At 45.3% G+C, this 8,428-nt stretch overlaps 1 protein-coding gene across 8 annotated transcripts in view; it reads right to left on the bottom strand.

Annotated features, from left to right (window-relative positions):
• Positions 1-552, bottom strand: part of HERC3 (HECT and RLD domain containing E3 ubiquitin protein ligase 3) — an 81,631-nt gene extending 81,079 nt beyond the window's left edge. For 3 of the 8 annotated variants that reach the window (XR_002828163.1, XR_002828164.1, XM_023750421.1), the window contains exon 1: positions 401-523. The gene's annotated coding sequence lies outside the window, so the exon portion shown is untranslated. Of the gene's footprint in view, positions 1-400 lie in introns of all 8 variants that reach the window. The other 5 variants (XM_023750422.1, XM_023750423.1, XM_006084612.1 and 2 more) reach the window with 4 other exon arrangements.
• Between the last annotated feature and the right edge of the window lie 7,876 nt (positions 553-8,428).

Here is an 8,428-nt window from a genome sequence, read left to right as displayed (position 1 = left end):
AAATAGGTCCGGGCGAGGAGGAGGAGGAGAGTTCTTCTTGTAATTTCACGGCGTCGCTATTCTTCCGGCCTGCGTACATTTTATTCTTCTTTAAGTGGAATCTCCAGCGTTGAGAGAAGTTTCCACTCTTCCTGGTGGTGCGAATCCTTAGATCGGAGGGCGAACCCCCAGATCGGCATGGTGGCACGCGCAATTGCGTCCAAGGGTGCACCGCAGGCACATCAGACGCCCGGCCTCTCTGCGCGCGCGCACGGCCCCAGGTCGTTGAAGAAGCGCAGCCGCCGCAGCAGCCCCTCCGAGCGCCGCGCGCTAACAGTCGCGCCCCGTGGAACGCGGCGACGTCGCGGAGGCCGCTGCGCGGGGCCCTCCTCCCAGGCACCTCGGCCCCCGTCTCGCGCACCTTCGCGGGCGCTGAACTGCCGCTCGGGATTCCGACGGTGACAGTCCCTCGGGCCGGACTCCGGGTGTCTCCGCTTTCGGCGTCACAATAATAAGGAAGTTTCCCCGCAAGCCTGCGGGTGGCGGAATGCTCCGGGTGAGTGGCTTCCCGCCTGACCAATGGGCGCCCTCTGGGGCGGGCCGCCACCAATGGCGGCCGCGGAGGAGCCGAGGACGGGGCGGGGAGTTCCGAGGGCGGGACGGGGAGGTCCGCGGGCGGGAGGCGGGGAAGAGGCCCAGGCCCTGGTGGGAGGCGGGGCGGCCTGGGGAACGCGGCTCCCGCGGGCGTCGGCCCAGATGCGATTGCAGGACGCGCAGCGTTGGCGCGGGAATAGGATTGCATTTCAATGGAGGGGAACGAGCGAGCTGATCGGCGGTGTTTTTTTAGCTCTGGGGTCCGCGTCTTGCTTGTGCAGAGGCGGGCATGGGGAAAGCTACGGGGGGCCACTGCGCTGTGGAGCGTTGTATTCCGCGGTGCAGCAGTCTGCAGTTTCGCCCGCCCTGGGGGGACTGGAGGAAGCGCGGACTGGAGCGACGGGAGGCAGCCAGGAGGTCGCGAGCAGCCGCGGGAGCCGCCACGGCCCTCCCGGAGCGTTGGGGGTCGAAGGGGAGAGCGGCGCTGCGGGAGCCGGGAGGGCTCGGGGAGGGCTGGAGGGTGGCCGCCGGGGAGCACAAAAGAAGTCACTGAGTAGGAGCTCTTGAATCTTATCCGAAAGACACCAATGTGGCCTAAAACCCACACATCATAGAAGTTTGCCCTTCCTGACACTGAATTTCAGCGCTTGCTTCTCGTCCTGAAAGCTAGGGAGTTCCCCTGGTCCTTGTCCGATCCACGGAAAACCTTTTGGGGAAAAAAAAAAACTCTCACAAAGGTGACGCGTCTGCTGATCCTCCTCAACCGTTCCATTTGAAACACAGAAGCAGAACATGGGCAAGCCCTGCTTTGGCCCCAAGGAATGACTTTCTTCCTGGGAGAATTTCTGTAACCTGGCTTTGGAACCGGATCCTTTGAGGCCAGATTCTTCACCAAGATATTCAAATCGGGTCAGGTCTGCAGTCACCTGCTCTCAGAATCTAATGGGCGGAGCAGAAAAAGGTTTTAAGATTAGGAATGGTGTATCTTGGGGATGGCGCACTATGAACTCTCAATGACATAAAGTTATCAAATGCTACTGAGATAAGAAAGATGAGAGAGCAGAATCTCAGTTATCAGGTAGGTAAGGTCATCTAAGAAAATAATTACAGCTTTTGAAGTTTCAATCACGTTAGACACCTTTATAAACACGGGACAAGATTACACAATCCCCTGTGCTCCAGAAGGGTGGCAGTTTCACCAGATCCAGGTCTCTCACAGGCATGTGGATCCACAGAAGAAAGATTCTTTTGGTGTGAACTAATGGGACTCCCCATGGTCACCTGCGGGTCCACATTTTATGAGTAAGATTCTAGCCCAGTGGTCGGCCAACCGCGGCTCCCGAGCCACATGCGGCTCTTTGGCCCCTTGAGTGTGGCTCTTCCACATGCGGTTGCGCACGTACAGTGCGATTGAAACTTCGTGGCCCATGCGCAGAAGTCTGTTTTCGGCCTGGGCGAGTTTATTTTGAAGAAGTGGCGTTAGAAGTGGGGGTACGTTCGCTGAGGTCGACTCCTCAGATTGAGGACATTTTTAGCAAAGGCCAGCTTAGGAGTACCCTAATTAAGTTAATAACAACGTATCTACCTATAGAGTTTAAGTTTAAAAAATTTGGCTCTCAAAAGAAATTTCAATCGTTGTACTGTTGATATTTGGCTCTGTTGACTAATGAGTTTGCCGACCACTGGTCTAGCCATTTGCTAATAGAGCCTCCTCACTGAGTGGGAAGATCTTCATACTGAACTCTATGCTTTTCACAATGTACTCTGCTCCTGTACCTGAGTCAACCACTGCAGGGAAACCCCACTTTCCTCTTTATACCAATGGATTAAGACCTGCTTCATCTAAACAGAACTATACAAATTGTATCCTCGGTGGCAGCTATACTGACCAAGCAGAACTGCACAAGTTGGAAGTCTCATTTGCATAAAATTGGGACCCTGGGCAGAAACTTTATAATAGACTAGAGGCCCAATGCACGAAATTCGTGCACGGGTACAGTCCCTAAGCCTGGCCAGTGATCAAAGCACAAGCGTCTGGCTTGGAAGGGCAGGTCCCAGTTGACCTCTGGACCCTGCGCAGCACCTGGGCCCCCTCCATCTGAGTCATCAGGCCCCCGCCCAGCTCCCTCAGCGCCTCCAATCCGGGCAGTGGCCCTGCCCCCCACCACTGCCACTGGTCACCATCTGCGGGGTAATCAGCGGGGTGATTGGGCCCCCGCTCACACCCACCTTGGCCTGGCGCCACTCGCTCACCTGTTCCACCATCCCACTGCGGTTCTGCTCTCGTCGGGCCATTGAAGCCAGCAGCGCCTCCACTGCCGCCCACTGCCAGTGCTGTGTAGCCGACACCCGCCATGTTCCTCGCCACCCCCTGGTGGTCAGCGCACGTCATAGTGAGTGGTCAAACTCCCGGTCAAGGGGACAATTTGCATATTAGGCTTTTATTATATAGGATGGCCTCCCCTTTGTCTCAGTGGAACACAATTTAGGTTGCTATCTGAACCTGTGTCTTCCAGGCTGCAGCTCCTTTTGCTCAAATAAATGCTTTTCACTCATTACATTCTAAAATTAATTTTGGTTTACAGACATACTCCCAATTTAAAGCTGGTGTCATCAAAAAGAACTGGAGGAACAGCCAAAGAGGAGTCTTGGTAGGAAGGGGGGAACTTGAGAAAGAGAAAAATAGATTCTATTTTCATGTGTCCAATATGAGGTTTGTAATCAGCATTTGGGTAAACATATCTGATCCATGGATCAGGCGTTTCTCAAATGAAATTTCACCTTGAGGAAAAGGATGGTTATCAAAGACGCAAGCCTGGAGATAAGTGAGATAAGAATGATGTCTAAATTACAAAGTCGGGCACTATAAGCTTCCTTACCAAACAACCGGAACCCTGGGAAGTTGTTATATTTGATCAGTGAAGATAGCCACAGTAATTTATTTTCTTGAGCCAACATAAAATGGCAATTTCCTCAGCAACATATCCTGCTCCATTTACTAAAAAAGCTTTAAATGGCCCCAGCACCAACACTAGTCATAATAGCAAAGACTTAAACTTGCTTTGAGGAGGCCATGGCTTTCTTTTTCTTTCCATTTCTATAGTACTGTCTTTCATCCACTTCTTTCTGACTTCTCATGTGTTTCCTAATAAATATACTATATATTAACCATCTGTTATAATGCCAGGACTCGCGGATACATTGGTGAGCAAAACACAGTTCCTGTTACCTTGAAGGGGGAGGGAAGCATTAACCAAATAATCACACCAAGGACTTGATAGTTGCTAACTATGATAAATTTTATGAAATAAAAACATGCATCCTATATAATAAAAGTGTAATATGCAAATCAACAGAACAGCCTAACAGTGGGACGACCATCTGGACGAACATCCGGGACCACACTATGACACCCACTGGCGCCAGGCCACCAGCTGGCAGGGCGATTGGTCGGGCCCGGCCATCGCCCCATGATCACCCCAAAGAGGGAGTCCCAGGCCACCGACTGGCAGGCTGCGGTGGGTGGGTGGGGCCTCCCTCTGCGAGGGAAGTCCGGGTCCAGTGCCAGAGGGAAGCCAGTGCCAGCAGCCCGGGGGAAGGAAGGCCTATTCTTACACAAATTTCATGCATTGGGCCTCTAGTGTTAAAAATAAAAGATTTAACCTCCCCAAAACTAGAAACAATTAGCTCTAATTAATGCCATGCTGAAATATTTAGGAGGAAGTGTACTGATGTCTGCAACTTATTTTGAAATGTATATTTTAAAAGATGGATTGAAAGATGGATGGTGGGATGTATAAATGGGTACGTGTGTGATAAATCCAGTATGGCAAAATGTTAATTATAGACCCTCCATGGTGGATAAGTGGGTTTCACTGTTCATTACCTTCAACTTTTTTGTATGTTTGAAAAGCTTACATTTTAAAATGTTGGAAAATAAATAGATAATAAAAGGTGTAATCAATTCTAGCCATAACTTTTGACAGATGAAAGGGATCATGCGGTCCAGCTCCAGCATGGAGCAGATGAGGAATCCCCAGTAACAAGGGGATGATTCCCAGGGTGCTGCACTTCCACCTCAACAAGCCAATTTGCTGCATTCTTCTCAGCTCATTTCTTGAAATGCATATGCCCATTTTGAATTGAAAAATGTTTTCAGTATAGTAGGAATACTGTTTAATGATGACTGTTTTCTGTGTTTAATTGCCCTACAGACAAACATTTGTTTGGTAAACTTAGAAAGAGACAGACTTTTATATGTCAGATCAAACCCGTAGGGGAAAAACCAGGTTGGCCACAACCTTCTGTCTTTCAGGTATACTTTTCAATGAGTGTCTTCAGCTCTAGGAAGGGAAGACACTGATTACTTGACAGATAATATGTGTGCACCCTGTGAAGCTATGTATTGACAAAGCTGTTCCTTGGTCACTCCCAAACCTGCCCCCCAAACCAAATATTCACTTTGTCAGTGTAGTCAGTACTCAAGGGAAAACTTGGTTGTAAGGTTGTAAAACATTTTTTTTCACATTTTTCTCTATGTTTGGTTGTTTAATACTGCTTATCCAAGAGGCCTATATATACCAAGGCTAAATGATCTAAACTTATTGAAAACTGTCCTATAACACACACTATTAACTTATTAATGTGAAAATATCTTGGAAAAAAGATGTGGTAAATCAATACTCCCATCAATAAACTAACCATTAAGTATTTATTGAATGTCTCCTATATGTAGTGTTGCTGGACAAGAAGCATCATTTCTGACTGTGAAGAGCTAACAGTTATTATAACTATTTCTTTGTTTTTCTTGAAACTATTCATAGTTTGTTTGCTTTTTTTTTCTTTCAAGCCATTTGACTGAAGCACAAATACCTTACCTTACATATAAGAAACTCACTAGAATAATATAGGTTAAAATTAATTAATGTTAATAAGATTGGATGATTGAGCATTTCTTAAGGAAGCCTTTAGCGAGAGCATTGGTTTGTCCCTGAAGAATGCAAACAATAAAGCCTTGGGAAGTGACACCTTCCATGAAACTTTCTCTTTTCACAAGGTCCCAAACTTACGCTCTTGTAAATAGCATCCAACCTATCACTGTGACTGTACTGACAACAATACTCAGGGAATGCAGCAAAGAGCATGTCTGCTTCTGTGTAGCTGCACAGTGTGCCCATATTTTAACTGCCAAAAGTCAAGCAGTGGTTTTTCCCTTCTAGATGTAAAAAAGACCAAATTCTTTAGTTTACTTGTGTCAAATCAAAATAAAATCATAATGAAAAATAAACCCTTTCTTTGAAGTTTGATTAAGTCTGGGTCAAATGAAATTTAAGGAATCTATGATAATAAAAGCGTAATATGCTAATTAGACCAGAAGTCCTTCAGGACGACCTTCAGGACGAAGCCGGGGCTGCAAGGGCTGAGGCAAGCCACCGCAGCTGCAAGGGCTGAGCCCCTTGCACGAATTTCATGCATCAGGCCTCTAGTTTTATTTTAAGATAGAAAAGCTAAAGTGAGCCTATGGAATTTCAAAAGGGCATACATGCCCTGGCCGGATTTCTCAATGGTTAGCAAAACAGCCCACATGCTGAAGGGTCTCGGGATATATTCCCAATCAAGGGTATGTACCTGAATTCTGAGTTGCAGGTTCGATTTCCAGCCCCATTTGGGGAACGTGCAGGAGGCAACCAATTGATGTGTCTCTCTCATATTGATGTTTCTCTCTCCCTCCCTCCTCTCCTCCCTTTCACTCTCTCTAAAATAATTTAATGGAAAAAATATCTTCTGGAGAGGATTAACAACAAACACACACACACACACACACACACACACACACAAAGGCATACATATAAGAATATTAGACAGCTTTATAGGTTGGCCATAAATTCTGGAAAAGTATGCATAATAAATGGCTTGTTTTAACACTGTAATAAATGATATATTTGATGACATTATATTAGCTAAATGTGTTTTCCCTTGGAGCAATGAATAGTTCATGTTGCAATGTGTGGTGCATTAAAACACCATTTTCTTTAATTCTAGCAGAAGCCTTTTTATTATGCTGCCTTGGTTGGTTTCTTCCTCTCATTTTTACTAAATCTATACCTTGTCGATGTAAGAAACGTCCAAACTTGTAGAGAATTTTTATGAGTTAGTCTTTTTCCCTTTTTATTGAATTTATTGGGGTGACACTGGTTAACAAAATTATACAGATTTCAGGTGCACAATTCTACAACACATCATCTTTACACTGTATTGTGTGTTCACCACCCTCAATTATAAGAGCTTATTTTAATCAAACAGAGGATATGCTTGGAAGCAAAATCTCAACAGGCTGAGAAAAGTGCTTTGGAGAATAACAGTTTGCAGTTTCTTTTATACATTTGAGATTAGGGAGGGAATGTAAGAAAAACATAAATGAAGGTTTGAGAAAGTGAGCGGTGATTAATTACATTTTGCACACTTGAAGGAGGGATCTGAAAAGGTGGTCAGGAATTTGAAGGAGGAATCTAAAAGGGGGCATTTCAAAGGTGTGATAATCTAGGTGCACAAAAACAATGGACAGGGCTGGCTTAAGGTAAAGATAAGCCTTTTAATAAAGAAGTTATATGCATGGAGCGTGACTACCCACCCTGACCTGCCCAGCTAGGAATTTATGATCAGACTAGAGGCCAGGTGCACGAAATTCATGCACTCGGGGGGGGGGGGGTCCCTCAGCCCAGCCTGCACCCTCTTGCAGTCTGGGAGTCCTTGGGGGATGTCTGACTGCTGGCTTAGGCCCGCTCTCTGGGAGCAGGCCTAAACCAGCAGTCGGACATCCTTAGCACTGCCACGGAGGCAGGAGGGGCTCCTACTACTGCCGCTGTGCTTGCCAGCCGTGAGCCTGGCTTCTGTCTGAGCGGTGCTCCTCCTGTGGGAGCGCACTGACCACCAGAAGGCAGCTCCTGCATTGAGTGTCTGCCCCCTGGTGGTCAGTGCACATCATAGCGACCAGTCGTTCTGCCGTTTGGTCGATATGCATGTTAGTCTTTCATTATATAGGATTACCCGGGGGTTATTTTCCATAGGACCTTTTTATTTTTCATCCACAATCTTCAGCATACTCCAGAAGAAGTAAGTAATTAAGAGGCTTCTATCTGTAAAGTTGATATAGAATGGAACATAATTTACTTAATATAAATCTGTAAAAAAATAAAATAGTATTGTTTGTGTTTCCAAACTTTATGGCTACCATTTATATAAAGGGGAAGTAATTGGTATTTAACTTTCTGTTGGCTTTCAGCATTTTGTTTTCATCCTACTTGTAGGTAAAAGCCCAGTGAAATCGGCCATTATATTTACTTTTAAGTTGTTGACCAACAAATCGTTTTTATCTTATAGATACTTAAGATACTAGAGTGTCTTATCTTATAGATACTTAAGATACTAGAGTGTCTTATCTTATAGATATCATAGCTGTTTCTGTTTCCCTCTTTCCATTGGCTTTTTAAAAATCTTTATTGTTGAGAGTATGACAAGCCTAGAGTAAAATGTATGTCCCATCTGTACAGAATCTTTCTGCATGCCTTTTGAGAAGTAACCTCATTTCAAAGTTAATTTTCATTTTCTTCTGTCATTTTTCCATTATACTCATTTTCTTACCTACTTAAAAAAAAATGTTTCTCTTCGCAAACATAATAAATATTCACTATATTAAAAGTATAAAATACATAGAAGAAAAAAAGAGAAAAGGAAAATGACCTGTTCTTTCACCCCTCTTTTTTAGTTTTTAATATTTTGGCATTTCCCATTGCATGTCTATGCATTTCTAAAGGTGGCTCATTTTATACCTAGTATTTTACACTATGCTTTCAGA

Source organism: Myotis lucifugus, unplaced genomic scaffold, assembly GCF_000147115.1.
Source record: "Myotis lucifugus unplaced genomic scaffold, Myoluc2.0 scaffold_12, whole genome shotgun sequence".
NCBI classification, from domain to species: Eukaryota; Metazoa; Chordata; class Mammalia; order Chiroptera; family Vespertilionidae; genus Myotis; species Myotis lucifugus.
Note: the sequence above shows the minus strand (reverse complement) of the source record. Positions and strands in the feature narration are given on the sequence as shown.